This window comes from Vombatus ursinus, unplaced genomic scaffold (genome assembly GCF_900497805.2).
Source record: "Vombatus ursinus unplaced genomic scaffold, bare-nosed wombat genome assembly UNPS02009205.1, whole genome shotgun sequence".
Taxonomy (NCBI): domain Eukaryota; kingdom Metazoa; phylum Chordata; class Mammalia; order Diprotodontia; family Vombatidae; genus Vombatus; species Vombatus ursinus.
In genome coordinates this window covers 20,814,558-20,832,737 of record NW_020948983.1, presented here as the reverse complement: position 1 = coordinate 20,832,737, position 18,180 = coordinate 20,814,558, and the positions used below count along the sequence as shown (strand labels likewise).

At 37.7% G+C, this 18,180-nt stretch overlaps 1 protein-coding gene across 3 annotated transcripts in view; it reads right to left on the bottom strand.

Moving 5' to 3' along the window:
- ZNF592 (zinc finger protein 592) overlaps positions 1-18,180 on the bottom strand; it is a 59,120-nt gene that overhangs the window by 34,569 nt on the left and 6,371 nt on the right. The gene's annotated exons all lie outside the window — the stretch shown is intronic.

The window sequence follows — 18,180 nt, the reverse complement described above, 5'->3', positions numbered from 1 at the left end:
AGATTTGAGGCAGTCTTAAGGAAAGGAAAGAAAATAAGGAAGCTACTGCAATAGTCCAGGCAAAGGATGATGAGGGCTTGAACTAGGATAGTGGCTCTGTGGTTAGAAAGAGGTGGACAGATGAAAGAGATGTTATGGAGCTAGAAATAGAAAGAATGATTAATCAAGACAATACTGAAGCTGTGAATTTGGTTGGCTGGAAGGATGGTAGTGCCTTCAATAGAAATGACCAAGTTCAGAAGACAAGCGGGTTTACGCATAAAGATGAGTCCTGTTTTACACATGTTGAGTTTGAGATGCCTCTGAGACATCCAGTTTCATCCAATAGGCAGTTGATGATATGAGCCTGGAGGAGTTCAAGACAGACCAGGTCTGGAAATCACAAGGCACCCTCTCTTCTTGAAACAAAGGCCAGCATTTTTAACATCAGTATTCTTCCAATAATGCTGTATGGTTGCAAATCATAGAACACTATACTCTCTAAATAATTAAAGCTTCAGGTCATCCAAAAAGCAATGGTGAGGTACATGGTGGTCAAGGGCTGCAACATTATCACCAACCAAGAAATGGACAAGTGGCATAAAGGATATTGTCAGAATGATATATGACCAAAAAAGGAGATGAGTCAATCATATTTTAAGAGCAAAGTACAACCTGTGAGGCCTGCAAGCTCCACTGGTGTCCACTTAAGGTCAAGATAGCTAGCTAGAGGAATACCTTCAACACACTGGATGAAACACCTATGGAAGATTTATAGTAGGACAAGGACAAGAGGTGCACAAGATGAGAAGTCATAAAGCAGTTGTGATCTGTACTATTTTGAGTGACTAGCTACATCCCTGAGATTACAGCTCTCTCTAGTCAAGACAACTAATCCAGGAAGGTCCTAGAAGTAGACCTAAGAAAAAAGCTACAACCAGCAGGTAGAAAGATAGAAGAGTATGACAACAGGCAAGCAACTGGCCTCAAAAAAATCTGATGGTAGTCTGTAAGACAGTGGCAGAAGACAAATGCCCTCAAAGTAGCCTGGAAGCAGGCAACAGGCAGAGGTCCAAGAAGGCAAGCAATAAATATTATAGAGATCTGGCAGCCAGAAGTGAGGACTTTGCCATAGGAACTATGGTTCAGGGCAGAGCGCCAGTCCCTTGGAAGACTGGTAGAAACAAATAGGATCCCAGGCTGACAAGACCTGGGCTCCAGGGCAAGGTACTAAGACAGGGTCTCAAGCACAGAGGAAAGAAATGGGGGGGAGGGGGGGAGCTAGATGGCACAGTGGATAGAGCACCAGCCCCGGAGTCAGGAGGACCTGAGTTCAAATCCGGCTTCAGACACAAGATACTCACTAGCTGTGTGACCCTGGGCAAGTCACTTAACCTCAATTGCCTCACAAAAACAAAAACAAACAAACAAACAAAAATAGGGACTCAGTTACTGGGACTGAGATACAAAGCAAGAGGCTTGATCATATAGACAAAGCTAATAGTAAGCCCAATTACTAGAGCCCAGGAACATTGTTGGAAAAGGACAATGAGTATAAATGACTTAATCCCAAGACACATGAGCTAAAGATCAACCAGTCCAGTGGGAGCCAGATTAGCTTCAGGGCCTGGGATATTCAGGAAGAGGAGCAGAATGGTCAAAAGTGCCTTTGTGTAATACCCAACCAACAGTCTGATCGCACTCTGCTTCCCCAAAAGAATCAAAAGAATTATCTTTAGGATGCACTTACTTTTCATTGTACTATTATAATTAGAAGCCAGACAGGTAGTCTAATAGTCTTTGCAATATTAGATGGGAAGAGTAAGAAAAAGCTTACTAAGGATAATTAGGCAAAAGTGAGTAAAAGGAACATAATTTTTGGCATATGGATATTACAAATTCAGAGAGAAGCCAAGGAGCCTAAGGCCTGCAGCAAATAAAGCTGCTGCTCCCCGGGAACCACAGAGATATGGAACAGTGAAGGAACAGGGATAATTCTGGGCTGTGATCATTTCCCTATCTTTGGTACATATGCATCTGCTGACCTCATCCAGAATTCAGCTGGCCTTACCAATCACACATATACTTTATTTGCCTCTCAGGGCAAATTAAAACCATAATGATTTCAGTACCTAAGAGGTTTTTAGGGTAAATAAGGGAAATGTTAACTAACCTAAGATGTCTCTGGAGTCATCAGGAGTCTCATAGCTGGCTATCAGAAAGCAAACGTTCTTACCAGGAGTCCAAGTACTCTGTCACTGACCAAAAGAAATAGAACTCGTTATCTTTCCCCGTAAACCCTCCCCCCTCTCCTACCTTCCATATAATGATAGGGCAACTACTGTAGGGGCAACACCATCTTCCCAGTCCCTCGGATTTGCAACCTGTTGGTCATCCTGTATTCCACACTACCTCTGACACCCCCACCTAAATATTCCAGCTATTTCAAACATTTCTCCAATACATCCCGTTCTCTCCTTTGACACTGCCACCACCTGGTGCAGGCCCTCATCACCTCATACCTTGTCCACTGCAATAGCTGCTTATGTGTCTGCCTGTCTCAAGTCTCTCCCTACTCCAAATCATCCTCCATTTAGCCACTAAAGTGATTTTCCTAAAGTGCTGGTCAATCACATCATACACACAACCTCTACTCCCACCCCCACACTCCATCCCAAACACATACTCTCAATAAACTTCAGTGGTTCCTTATAGCCTCCAGGAGCAAACACAAAATCCTCTGTTTGGCATTCAAAGCCCTTCACAACCTAGTCCCCTCCTACCTCTCCAGTCTTCTTACACCTTACTCTCAGATCCGTACCTCTTTCATCCAGTAACAATGGCCTCCTGGCTGTTCTACAAACTGACACTCCCGGCATCTTCTCTGGTTGCCCCCATGCCTGTAATCCTCTCCCACCTCACTTTGATTACTGACCTCCCTAACTTCCTTTAAGTCTCAACTAAAATCCCACCTTCTACAGGAAGGCTTTCCCAATCCCTCTTAATTCTATGCCTTCCATCTGTTAATTACTTCCTATGTGTTTTATATATAGATCAGCATAGTATTTGGTTTGGAGATTGTCTCCCCCATTAGACTGCAAGCTCCCTGAGGGCTAGGCCTGTCTTTTGCTTCATTTTGTATCCCCAGTGCTTAGAAAAGTGCTGGGCACATAGTAGGCATTTAATAAATGCTTATTGATTGATTATTATAGGAACAGCCTAAGGGCAGACAGTAAAATCTTAGCACAGAGGTAGGTCTATGGTAAACCTTTTAAAAGGCAGTCAGAATAATCTCTCACAAGCCATACAGATTCTGTAGCAATCCTTATCTGTATATAAGTGTATGACCCATAAGCAATTGATTAACAAGCATTTTTTAAGTGCAGAGCACTGTGTAAGGCCCAAGGAAAACAGAGACAAAAATAAAATAGTTCCTGCCCTTAAGGAGGGCATTATGTCAGTCAAATTATATAAAGATAAAGAGATATACAAAGTTGTAGTCTTTTATAAGGTAAATGCAAGGAAATTTTCATAAATGAGATGCTAGGTGCTATCGGGAAATCAGGATAGACCTCATGAAATAGGTAGTACTTGAAGGAAGCTTAGGATTCTGAGAGTCAGAGGTAAGGAGGAAGTTCATTTCACACATGGGAGATAACCTTTGCAAAGGCACAAAGATAGGAGATAGATTGTCACATATGAGAAAAAAAACAAGGTCAGTTTGGCTAGAACTTAGAAGGAGGGGAGGTTCCCCTGGAAAGGAAAGTTCTAAAGAGCTCCAAAGACTAAACACAGGAGTGTGCATTTGATCCTCAAAGCAAAAACAAGTGTCATGGTAAGACATGTACTTTAAGAATATTGCTTTGACAGCTACATGGAGTATGGAAGAGATCCTTAACTTTTTTTGAGACACAAATGCTCTTGACAGTCTAGTGAGCATACAAACCCCTTCTAAGAATGTTTTTAAATGAATAAAGCAAAATATATAAGATTACAAAGGAAACCAATTATATTAGAATATAGTTATTTAAAAAATATATATTTTTAAGTTCCTAGATCCCAGGTTAAGAACTCCTGGCTTAGAAAATGAAGAGAACAAAGACCAAGTAGAAAATTATTGCAATAGTCCAGATGAGAGGTACTGAGGGGCTGGAACAGAGTGGGCTGTGTGGGTATAGAGAAAACAAATGTGAAAGATGTTGTGTAGTTAAAATCAACAAGAATTGGTAACTTTGGGGGAGGGAGGGAGAGAGAGTGAAGCATCAAGGATAACTGAGGTTACATGGGTGATGGAAAGGATGATGTTATTTATGGTACATGGGGTCATGAAGAATTGGACACAACTGAACGAATAAACAACATCCTTGGCAGAAGTAGAAAAGTTTGGAACAGAGATAGGGAAGGAAGTAGAGAATGAGTCCTCTTTTGGACATGCAGAGTTTGAAATACCTGTATCTCATGCAACTGGAAATGACCAACAGACAGTTTCGGAAATGGAAATGGAGCTTAGGAAAGGGAATAAGGCTGTGAATTTGAGAATCCTCTGCACTGAGAAGGTAATTGAGGAAAGGAGTTTTGTTATCATATGTATATATCTCAACCTAAAAAACATGAAAATATAGTATGTCCAATCTTCTCATTTATAATTCTATATTCAAAACCATATTCAAAAAGGAATTTTAAAAAGATGATCCTAAAATGTTTATGCCAGACAACCCATAGCAAAAATACCTACTCCTTGTTAGAGGTAAGAGTTTGGGGAAATGGTAGCAAGAAAGGACAGCCTGAACAAAGACAGAAAAGTCACTGATTACGTATAACATCCTTTCAGTACTATGAGTAAGTCACAATTTCTCTATACCAAGTTTCCCATCTGTATACAAGAGACTGATCCAAAAAGGCCATAAAATAGATCTCAGCCAATAGCCCCCAGAGAACAGGACTATACAATCATACTTAAAACACCTGAATAACATAGATGAAAAAAGGGAATAGGTTCATTTTACCACAGAACTGGATTTCTTCGTCAAGTACCAGACTCTAGCTCTATCTACATAAAAAAATTCCCAGGTAAATATAGGGCCAGTTCATTTTAGGCCAAATATCATATCTTCGTGAGGTTCTCATAAGAGTAAGGATTTAGTGACCCTAACTGGAGGCATGAAGCAGCAAACCAAGTAAAAATGTCTACCCAGGCACTTCATCTAGTTTATAAATATCTCCTAGGGAAAAGAAAGAAAAATATATACTTTTAGCAAACCTGAAGGAGAAAGATTAAAGTGAGTAATGGAAAGGGGGGAGAGAGAAAATAGTAAAAATGTTCCAAGTATTACAGCCTGTCATGCAGAACAATCCTTAAACAAACAAACAGCAAAAAAAAACTAAAGCAGACTCCCAATATGAGCAAAGACATATAGATTTATTGTCTTCTACCTTCTCCCTATTGTTCTCTCCCATTAGACCACCAATTTCAAAAAGAGCCAAGACTTATTTAGGAATAGCTCTCCCACTTGGTGACTGACACACCAGTTTGCTGACTACTCAAATATCTACTAATATCTACTCCCTAAAGGAAAAAAGTTATGGCAAAACACATAGCAGATAGAAGACCACAAAGAACTTTAGTGACTGAAACCCTTAATACAACCATATAACATCTTCTAATTTGAGAAATCCAAGAATATAGTTCAGTAATTGAAATACTCTATGTGCAGAGCAGTTAAAGATAAGACAGAAAATAGAAAGGGAGTATGGATCTAGAACACGGATGGCCTTGAATGTCAAGCTAAACATTTTAGCTTTAAACATTTCTCTGCTCATACTGTTCTTTCTACCTCAAATATACTTGCTAATTCCTAACTCATTCTAACTGTATCCATCCTTCAAAAGTTCAATTCAAACACTGCTTCTTTCAGCGTCTTCCTTGATTCTTCCTCCCCGACAATTACATGTGATCTCTCTAGTTTACAAATTGTCGTACAATTGTATACCTCTCCTGAGGTACTTACCACATTCTGCTTTGTATTGTTATTTGTGTATTTGTTTTAATTTCTCTTATAAACTCCTTGATGGAAGGAATGTCATATCTGATTCATTCACATCTCTCAAGTCTGACCTCTTCTCTCACACAGCTAACACTTTAAGACAGGCATTCATCACCTCTCACTTAAATTATTGCAACAGCCTCCTAATTAGTCTCCCTGCCTCAAGTTCCTCCAGTCTCTCCTACACACTGTAACCAAAGTAATTTTCCTTAAACACAAGCTCTGATTATATGAGCTCTCTACTCAGTCACCTCTAATGGTTTCCTAATGTCTCTGGGATAAAATATAAACTCCTCTGTTTGGCTTTAAAAACTCCACACACACACACACACACACACACCCCCTAAACTAAACTATCTTTCCAGATTCACTTACATTATTCCCCCTCCCCCACTTGAGTCAACCAAACTGGCCTCTTTCTTCCTTACACGTGATACCCTTTCTCTGATCTCTTTTCCTTTGCACTGGCCATCCCCCACGGAATGCACTCTCTTACTTACCTCTGCCTTAGAGTTACTCTAAGATAGTACTCATGCACCATCTTCTTCATGAAGCTTTTCTCAATTGCTAGTATCCTCCCTCCCAAGCAATCTTGTATTTAACCCCTTTGAATATGTGTATACATATTTAGTTCATATGTATATATTTAGTTACATGTACTCTTTGTCTTTCCCATTAAAATGTAAGGTCCTGGGGGATAAGAATTGTTCCTTTTTTTTTTTTTTAATCCCCAGCACCGAGCATAGCGTTAGAACACGATAGGTGCTTAATAAATGCTTGCTTCAATGGCTGATCTTTTAATTCCCTCACTCCTCAATAATATCTACATATAGTAGGACCTTGAGAAATATTTGCTGAATTGAAGCGAATTAATCAGCAGAGGGAAGTGGACTGGGAAACAACCAGGAAGTGAGGATAAAGAATCCAAATCAAGGAAGCCAAGATGGCCCAGTAGAGGAGGAGGAAGGCAGCAAGATCCCCTCCATTAAATTCTTCCCAAAAAATCGAGAAAATGAACCAGACTGAATCTTGATAGGGAAATCCATAACAACTCATAGTGGATCCCTTGTCTCACCCAGCTTAACCCAGCTTGGTATAGAGAGTCAGAAAAGGTGGTCTGCAGACAGTGGGGATAGGTCAGGTGAAAACTGCACCATGTGCAGAGGCCTGCTGTGCCAAGAGAGAGGCTGTATACCCAGGCTAGAGGAGATCCCAGACTCATACACAGCACTGCTAGACCCAGACAGAGGGCACTGCAACAAAGATAAGTGCCAACTGGCAACTTTGTCACCCATTATCCCAATTCTAGACCACAGATCCAGGATAGAGAAGGAGACCTGACCAGGGGGAGTGGGGTCCCAGTTAGGGAAATCCTGGACTGTGTATAGAAAAAGGAGGAAGTTCAGAAGCTAGCAACATTAGCAGTGTGGCTCAGACCCCAAGGTCAGCAGAGTCTCATTTCTAGCATCTGGTCCAGTCTGTAAAGGAATAAACAGAGTAGGAATCCCAGACCAAAGGGGAGCCTACACTTCTGCCACTCTGAACCAACAGGGTTTTCCAGCTGGCTGATATGGGTAGAGTTTAGCAACTCTTGCTCAGACTCAAATTCAGGTCAGAAACAACCTAAACCAATGGCTAAGCAATCAGATTTTGCCCTGGATCAAACCACTTTGGGAGCACTGAAAGCCTTTAGTCTGTCCCTGAGATTGTGAAATAACACTATACTCAATACCCCAAGACAACAGCAACAGGATCAGACCTTCCCTCCAGAAGTACTGCAAGGCCCAGCCCTAACATCAAGTTTGAAGTCAGGAAGTAGGATGGAAGAATGAACAAAAAAAGAACCCCACAATAATGATGGTGGAAGGGAAGCTAAAGAAACAAACAGGAAAAAAAAAAAAAACAACAACTCTAAAACATAAAGCGATACTTTAAAGGAAAAAATTGAGCTTAAAAGACTAGAATTCCTGGAAGAATTTAAGCATGAGTTTAAAAATATTTTTTATTAATTTAATGAGAGCTTGAGGGAAAAATAAGAAATGAGAGCTATTGAATAATGAATTGGAAAGAGAATTAACAAGTTGGCACAAAACATACAAAACCTTGCCCAAGCAACAAAAACACTGAAAACTAAGATGGACCAAGAAGAGGCCAACAACTTTATGAGGCAATAATAAATATTAAGACAAAGTCAAAAAGCTGAAAGAATAGAAGAAAATGTAAGGTATCGCATAGCAAAAACAACTGACCTAGAAAACAGATGGAGGAGAAAAAAATTAAGAATTGGGACTATACCACTGCCATAATCAAAAAAGAACCTAGACATCATATTTCAAGCATTCTTAAAAGAAAACTGCCCAGATCTCTTAGAGTCAGAAAGCAAAGCAGAAACAGAAAAAATTCTCTTTGAAACAAGCCCCAAAATTAAAACTTCCAAGAATATTATAGGCAAAATCAGAACTTCCAGATTAAGATATTTATTAAGATATTGCAAGTATCCAGAAAGAAAGAATTCAAATATAAAGGAGCCACAGTCAGGTTCACACATGATTTAGCAGCCATCACTATGAAGAATCTGAGAATTTTGAACATGATATTCTAGAAGGCAAAGGATATGGGCTTATAGTCAAGAATAACTTAATAAGCAAAACAGGGTATTATGCTACAGGGGAGTAAAAATGGACCTTTAATGACAAACGACTTCCAAACAATCCTGATGAAAAGAACAGAGTTGCAAAGAAACTTTGAAGTTTCAACACAGGAATGAAGAGAAACATAAAAGGGTAAACACAATGAACAATAATAAAAGCAATGAAGATAAACTGTTTCCGTTCAAATACGGGAAATGATACATGTTCCCTCATCATCAATGATCTTAAGAAATGAATGGAAAGAGAGAGGAATACACTGGAAGGGAAAGGAAGGTTCAAAGGACATTACCTAACATAATCAGTGTACACAAGAAGGGAGGAGCAGCTGAGGTTTGAACCTCACTCTCAACTGAACTGGTCAAAAGAATACACACAGTTGAGTACAGAAATACATTTGACTCAACAGGGAAATAAGAGGTAAAGAGAAAAAGAGAATATGGGGAACTAGACAGAAGGTAGATTAAGGGAGGGATCAGTCCTAAGCAAATCAATTCTAAGGAATAAAATACTTACAGCTGTTTATGAGGTGGCAACAAATAGGAATCTAAAGGGTTGTTCCTAAATTGGGGAATGGTTGAACAAGTTATGGTATATGTGTGTGCATGTGATGGAATATTATTAACTAGCCAGGATTCCAGAGGATTAATGATGAAACATGCTACCCATCTCCTAATAGAGACGAAGGATTCAGAATACAGAACGAGACAAATATTTTGGACACGGCCAATATGGAAATTTGCTTTGGTTCATTATACATCTTTGTATGGTTTTGTTTTTCTTATGTTCTCAATTGGAGGTAGGAGATGGGGGGGGTGAAAAGGTGAATCTTGGATGACTAAAACAAATAAAATTTTCTTAAAAGAAAATAAAAGGAATTCAAACCAATTGAGTTTAAGGGATCTAAGAGATGGGGGGAAATGTAGTATGTATGAGGTCAGGCAAGAGAAAAGAAAACAGCAGCACTGAGGGGAACAAAAAATTAAGATGGAAGAATTTGCATTACTAGTTGACAGTCCATCAGGTATATGAACCCAAATGAGTCTGAGTGAATTCACTGTACTTTCAGCTGATAAAAAGAGAAAAGGGGGGTAAAAGAAAGAGGAGGGGAGGGAGGGAGGAAGGAGAGAAGAAAGAGGAAAAGGAGAGAAAAGGAAGAAAGAAACAGAACAGGAAAGGGGCAGGAGGAAAGAAAGAGAAAAGATGAGGAAAGGAGAGAGAGAAAGAGTACAAGCAGTTCTTAGGGAAAAATTCTCTAAAGGAAATCTTTCCTCAACAAAAGAGAAAAATAACAAATCAATGAACTGAACAGGAGACTAACAAAACTCAAAACAACAAATCAAAAACCCTCAACTAGAACACAAAGTAGAAATTCTGAAAATTAAAGAAGAGACTAATAAAACTGAGAGCAAAAAAAAACCACATTGAGTCATTAAATAAAACTAGAAGCTGGGTTTTGTTGTTGTTGTTTAACTAAAAGTTAATTTATCTGCTTTCTAAAAACAAGAAAACTGTCACAGGATTCTTATTTGCTAATCAGGACCTAGCTGTATTTATCTATTTATATAACTGGGCCAAAATAGTTTCTGATAATTTCCTTTTATCTGTTTTTAATTTGTTGTGTAATTTCCTTATTTTTTCATTTATGGCATGAACAATTAAGGTTAATAATATAAATTCTTAAATGGTATGATTATATCAATGGATGCTGAAAAGTTGTTGGTTTTTTTTTTTAATCTATCATCCATGTCTGTTAAAAACTCTAGAAAGCATATAAGTGGACTTTTCCTTAATATAGTAAATAATGGCTATATAAAACATTATATGTAATGGAGAAACATTAGAGGCCATTCCAGTAAGATCATCCGTAAAGCAATAACGCCCATTATCACTAATACTACTTAGCAAAATCATAGAAATTATATTGTAGCAGAAATAGTAGTAGCAGAATACTAGAGTAATGTAAATGTAAATTGTAGCAATAATACAAGGAGGAAAAAAAAATCAAAGGAATAAGCAGAAACAAAGAAGATACAAAACTCTTGCTTTTTGCAGATAAGATTTACTGAGACATGTCTAAAAAGCCAACTAAAAATGAAATAATAAGTTTAGCAAAGTTGCAGGATATAAAATAAACCCAAAGAAATACACAGAATACAGTATTTCTGTATATTACTTACAAAACTCAATAGGAAAAGCTAGAAAGAAAAATTCCATTCAGAGTAGCTAGAGAAGCAATAAAATATTTGGATGTATGCCTATCAAGATATATTCAGAAATGATATTAACTCAATCATAAATACACTCTTTGCAGAAGTACAGAACAACATAATTGTGAAATATTAATTGCTTAGGGTGTAGAACCAATATAAAAAATGACAAACTATCTAAATTAGCTTACTCAATGTCAAAATAAATTACCAAAATATTATTTTTAAAGAACTAGAAAAAAATTAAAACTTATACACAGGAACAAAATAAATTACTAAAATATTATTTTTATAGAATTAGGAACAAAAATAATAAAACTTATACATAGGAACAAGAATTGCAAAAGTAATAATGAAAAAAGTTAGAAAGGAAAGGGTCTATCTGCAATATATATGAAACTATACAACAAACTAATAATTCTTAAAACAATGTGGTACTGTTTAAGAAAGAGGTCAATCAATAGAACAGATTAGGTACACAACATAAAGAAGCATGGTGTCTGACCTAGTCACTAGATAAAAACTGCTAAGAGAACTGGAAAGCTTTTTGGCAAACGTTACATATTGACCAATAACATTTCACACAGTGTATCAAGATAAACTCCAAATGGATACATGAGGGTGACATCATAAACAAATTAGAGGTGCAAGGAAGAAACTACCTTTCAGATCTATTTATAAATAAGTGAAGAGTTGATGACCAAACAAAGGCTAGACAGCATCACAAAAAAATAAACTGGCCAATTTTGATAACACAAAATTTAAAAGCTTTTGCACAAACAAATCTAATACAGCTAAAATCAGAAGGGAAACAGTTAAGTGGGAAAAAAACCTTTGCAGCAAGTTTCTCTGATAAAGTCTCATATCCAAAACACATACAGAATTGACTTAAACTTATTTTTTAATTTTTTTTTATTTAAACTTATAAGAGTCATTCCCCAATGGACTAATGGTCAAAGGATATGAGCACGCACTTTTCCAAGGAAGAAATCCAAACTATCAATAACTACATAAAAAATGTTCCAAATCACAGATAATTAGAGAAATGCAAATGAAAGCAACTTTAAAATCCCCACTCACACCCATCAGATTGACAAAGATGACAAGAGAAGAAAACATCTACTGCTGGAGGGGATGGGGGGAAAACAGGCAGGTCCTGTTGCTTAAGCTGTAAATTGGCCCAGCCATTCTGGAAAGGAATTTGGAACTATGCCCCAAAATTTCCTAAACTATGCATATCATTTGACCCAGCTATATATTTGCTACTAGATCTACCTCCCACAGAGATCAAATAAAAAGGAAATGGACCCATATGTACAAAAATATTTATAGCAGTTCTTTTCGTAGTAGCTAAACACTAAGGGGAGTACCTTCCAACTGGGGGATTGGCTAAACAAAATATTTTAAACACAGCAATATTCATTAATTCATATATGAATTAATGAATATTACTGTGTTTAAAATATTTTCAGAGAATATTGGGAAGATCTCTATAAACTGTGAAGTGAGCAGAACTAGATGAACAATTTAAATAATGACATTATAGAGGAAAAACTATTTTAAAAGACTTTAGAACTCTGATCAATATGATGATAAATCATAAATCCAGAGAACTGAAGATGAAACATGTTATCCACCTCCAGCTAGAGAGGCAATGGACTTAAAACACAGAATGCAATATACATTTTTGGACATGGCCAATGCAGAATTTTGATTTGTTAGACTATGCATATTTGTTACGAGGATTTTACTTTTCAGCTTTTTTTTTTATCATCCAAGAGAGTGCTAGACAATAAATAAAAAAATTAAAATTAGCTTGAACAATTTTATGACACTCCTTAAAATAATACTGCAAACTTGGGATCTCACAAAAACAAGTTTGTACTCACTTCTTGCTATCCAGAAGAGAGACTTGGGTAATCGTCTCCTAAATCTATGGAACACCACTATGAGGCTTAAGACTGCCACAACCCCAGCTTAAGGAAAATCCTTTCAGAGCTATAAAAGGACCACAGATTTATAGTCAGAAGGGATCTTAGAGGCCATCTAGTTCAATCCTCTCAAATTACAGAGTAGGCAACTGAGGCCCTGAGAAGTTAAGGGACTTGCCACAGCCACAGAAGCAGCAAATGGCAGGGCTGAGATTTGAACCACAGTCCTTTATTCCAAATCCAGAGAGCCCTTTCCACAGAGAGGTCAGATAGGTTAAGTGACTTGCCAAGGTTAAGCTAAGTCTATTTAACCTAGGGGTGGAATTAGCCCATTCCTAGACTGCCAACTCAACCCTCTTAACCAAGCTCTCTCTATAAAATAACCCTTAGTGATACCATAAGCAAATCAGAAGAGCAAGGAATAGTTTACCTGGAAGATTTATGGAAAAGGGAAGAACTTATGACCAAACAAGAGATAGAGAACATTATGAAATGCAAAATGGATAATTTTGATTACATTAAATTAAAAAGTTTTTGCATAAAGCCAAGGCAACCAAGATTAGAAGGAAAGCAGAAAGCTGGGAAACAAATTTTACTGTCAGAGTTTCTGATAAAAGCCTCATTTCTAAAATTTATAGAACGAACTGAGTCAAATTTGTAAGAATACAAGTCATTCCCCAATTGATAAATGGTCAAAGGATATGAACAGGCAGTTTTCAGATAAAGAAATTAGAGCTATCTATTGTTCCATGAAAAAATGCTCTAAATAACTATTAATCAGAGAAATGCAAATTAAAACAACTCTGAGGTACCACCTCAGACCTATCAAATTGGCTAATATGATAGAAAAGGAAAATGATAAATGCTGGAGATGTGGGGAAATTGGGACACTACTGCATTGTTGGTGGAGTTGTGAACTGACCTAACCATTCTGGAGAGCAATTTGGAATTATGTCCAAAGGCCTACAACTATACACACCCTCTGATCCAGCAATACCACTACTAGGTCTGTATCCCAAAAAGATCATAAAAAAGGGAAAAGGACCTATATGTATAAAAATATTTACAGCAGCTCTTTTTGTGGTGGAAATTGAGGGGATGCCCATCAATTGGGGAATGGCTGAACAAGTTGTGGTATATGAATGTGATGGAATACTACTATGCTATAAGAAATGCTGAGCAGGCAGATTTCAGAAAAACCTGGAAAGACTTACATGAACTGATGCTGAGTAAAGTGAGCAGAATCAGAACATTGTACACTGTAACAGCAACACTGTACAAAGATCATCTATGATAGACTTAGTTCTTTTCAGCAATATAGTGATCTGAGACAATTCCATACTATTTTCTCTTTTTTTTGTTGTTGTTTTTTTTTCTTTCACAACATGATCAATGTGGAAATATGTTTAATATGATTATACATGTATAGCCTATATCAGATTGCTTGCTGTCTTGGGGAGGGAGGATGGAGGACGGAAAAAAATTTGAAACTCAAAATCTTATAAAAGCAAATGTTGAAAATTATCTTTACATGTAATTGAAAAAAAAATACTATTACGTGGGGAAGATAAAATAAAATAACCCTTAGCCCATAAATAAATCTACTCACCTAAGGACCTCAGATTTGAGCATTCTAGGTCATACTTCTACTCCAATATTCAAATATGCACTAATGGTCTTCCCTAGGCTTTAGAAACCACACCTGCTCACATGCAGACATACACACAAACATACAGCCTCCAAACACCACGTCATATTTAGTTCTTAGTATGTTTGTTAGTCTTTCACTCCCCTAACTAAGCTCCTTTTTGAAAATAACCATTGTTTCTTTGTTTCCCCCACAGAATATAGCACAGTGCAAGTTAGAGTGGTGCTCAATATACATTTATTGACTTCTTTGGCCCCTTTTTTTATTCATAACAAGCAAAATGGTTTAATTAAGAAAAGCATGATAATATCAAGTAGGTGGCTTACACAGTATAAACTACAGCAGACACAATATCCTTCCAAAGTCAAGACTGGCACTGGAGAATTAAGGGATGATATGGAGCGGCAGCCAGGAGAGGTGAGGTAGCATAAAATAGAGCAGATACAACATCCTTCCCAAGGTCAAGATTGCCCCTGGACCAGGAAGGGAAGTTAGCCACCTTCTCATTGACTTCTCTTTCCCTGAATTTTCACTCGATTTGTGATCAATCTCCCCATCTCCTGCTATGGAGACCAATCTCTGTTCATGCTCTCCCTTCTCCTAAGTTGTTGAAGAAATCAGGGAGTTTGAAACCTCCATAAACCTTCTGTCTCTCAACACATTGGGAAAGGCAGAGCAGCAGCAGCACAGAAACTTGGGGTACACTGCAATAGTTTCAATGATTCTCCTATGCACAGCTACCAGGCAAATAAGACATCAGGACTGGCTCCTTTCAGCTGTTCTCCTCCGTGGTCCCAGAAACCTCAGCTCTCCCCAGACTTCTTGGGACAAAAGAATATTTCTCTCCTTTCAACCAGAAAAAAAGTTCAAAGTAATACTAGCCAAAAAATCCTAAAAAAAAGTTGCTGACTATGTTAAAGACCCTTCTCCAATTCTGTCTTGGCAAAAACCCTTTTCTGAATCAAGCTAATGAAACAGCAACCACTGGAGAAAATATTTATCGTCAGTATATCAAATTACAAATGCTAAGAAACTTTGTTCTGTTGTAGATAAAATGATGGAGAAAGAAAAAGGATAAAATTCTATAAAGTGATGTCAAGCAATAGATCTTAGGTGTAAGACTTGGAATGTTTCTATTCAAAAGAGTTCCAGAGGGTACTGATAACTATAGAGTCATTCATGTAGGGTAGGAAGAAACTCATTGCAAGCCAAGAAGAAAGTATCCCTGATTTAAGCCACTAACTATGGGATGTCACCTTGTTTGAAAAAGATCAGGATGCTATACTTTTTTGGTATTATGATAAACAAAAAATTCATCAACAAACACTGCTTATTTTTAAGTGTGTTACAAAGAAGACTACTTTAACACTATGAAGCTGAAAAACAGACAGCTCCAACCAGGCAATAAAAATAGCAGAATTGAGGGAACATCCTAAGCCCTACTTCTTTTCCTTCTGAATGTCTCAGAGTAGCCTGTTACCTCATAACACCAGTAAAAGGCCTCTTAGCACTTTTAGTTAGTACCACAATTTGGTAGGAACAAAATATATCATCACTGAAATCAGATGGTACATGTAGCCAGGGTAAGCCCTAGGCAAAATTATTAAATGGATAAAGTTTGTCTTTGGTGCCTCCCAACCTCCCCCAATTAAAGCTACTTTCCTCTCTCTTGCCATTGCCCCTCCTGCCACCAAAACCACCATAGAAAGGGCCTATACTGAGTCCCAAGTATGTCCTTAGCTGGCTGTCAACTAATTCCTGAGGTGAATTTCTGCCATGTCTGTCTGAGAGAGCTATAAATGCCTTTTGGAGACTGGGGGACCAGTAGGATCATGAAACTATGCCAAAGAAAGTAGAATGGGGTAACAATTTAAGGAAACTACCTCAAAAGCTAAGGAGTGAAAGGAGAGGTTTGATGGAGGGGGAATCAAATTCAAATTTATGGGTAGATGCTGCCACTACCATCCCACTCGCTGCACACTAAATACATACATTCACTCACACACACACACACACACACACACTCTCTCTCTCTTTCTGTAAAAAAATGAAGAAAATCCCAGTTTAGCACTTAATTGCTCTCTAATTTCTAGAAGGTAATTTTGTTTCCCCAATAAGGTCTTTAAGGGCAAGATCCTTCATCCTATAAGCTTCTTTTTTCTAACATCTACAGCACAAAGCTGGGCATCTATATATAGTAAGTACTCAATAAATAACTGATAAATTGATTGATAAGTAGCAGTTCCAAGTAGTTGTGCTATGAGTGATTTTTAAAATAATTAAGACTTCTAAGTAAGGAAAACTATGATATTAATCTCACATATTTTTAGGGCTTGAAGATTTATAGCCTTAATAACGTATTTAAACAATGAAACAACTTTGATGACCAAACTTAGTTCAGTTCAAAGTCTGGAAGGTATATACGGCAAAGTGAAAATTCAGAGTATCCCTAACCAGAGAGAGCTGTTGGCTGGCCCTGCCAAAATTCCAAGAGGTTTTGAACTGAGATGTCTCAACACGGGCTAAAGTACTTCAAATCATTCCCATTTCCCTTTTTTCTTTAAAGATGTTCAAATCCTGTCTAGCAATGCTCCCATGATTTAGGATATGTCCCAGGGACGATGGTTTGCGGCTGATGAACACCCACACCAAGCACCCTCTCTCTCAGACCTTAAAAAACCTGCCTTCTGGCAGCAATCAATGTCAACTGAGAAGAAAGGTTTTCTAAGGGAGTACTTTCAGACATAGCAGACAGCAGTTGGATGCTAGATTCTCGGCCACAAACTAGAAAGATAAGGAAAGAGGATCCCAGATCCACTTAATGGATCCAGAAAAAAACGTTGGCCTTGTATCCACTCCCTAGTTGAAAAGCCTTATCTAGTCCAAGAGTATTCAAGTGCCAAGGGAACAAAGTATTATAAAGTGATGATTCCTTCCTAAAGTAATCTAAAATGTCATTCCTGATTAATCACCAATCAAGAAAATCACAGAGAAAACTATATGGCCTGTGAATGGGAACCTTTATTTCCCAAATACTCCCAAGTTCACCAACTAAACAAACATCAGCTAAACAGAAATATAACAACAAAGTCACACATTCTAAAATCATGGGTATCTATGGGCATTCCCAAATACTGCAACTCTAAAGAAGCTGATCATCTCTCTAAGAGTCGGGAGGCATCCTTATTCCCAGCTTGTCTTAGGCAAGTAAGCTCTTGTTTTATTTTTTTTTTAAATCCCAGGCAACTAACATCCAGCTGACAAATGAAATTGCCTCTATCTTTACATCTAGAAGATTCTTAATAGGCCAGAAAATGTGATGGAAGAGTCAGGTCTAGTATAGGAGTGTAACTCCTCTAACCTGACCACTATGTACGGTATTTTACTTATTTGCTCATTGCAACTCTGAAATCTATTTCCTTTCCCTCACTAACACTAATTCTCCATTCTCAAATAAAGCCAACACATGGCTGGGTGGTACTACTCTGTTCTGATGAAAATATTCCTCAAAAGAAATTAATTAATAAACTTCAAAAAATATGTATTTATTGAAAGCAGTATGGCAATACAAGGCACTAGGTGCCCTCAAACAGAAACCCATACAAAACAAGTGGCCTTCTCAAACACTGTGATTCACATACCACACACAAAGAGAAACATCAACATTCAGGTATCTGTCAAAAATTCATCCCTATCTAGGTTGGTCTGCTGAGCTTTTCT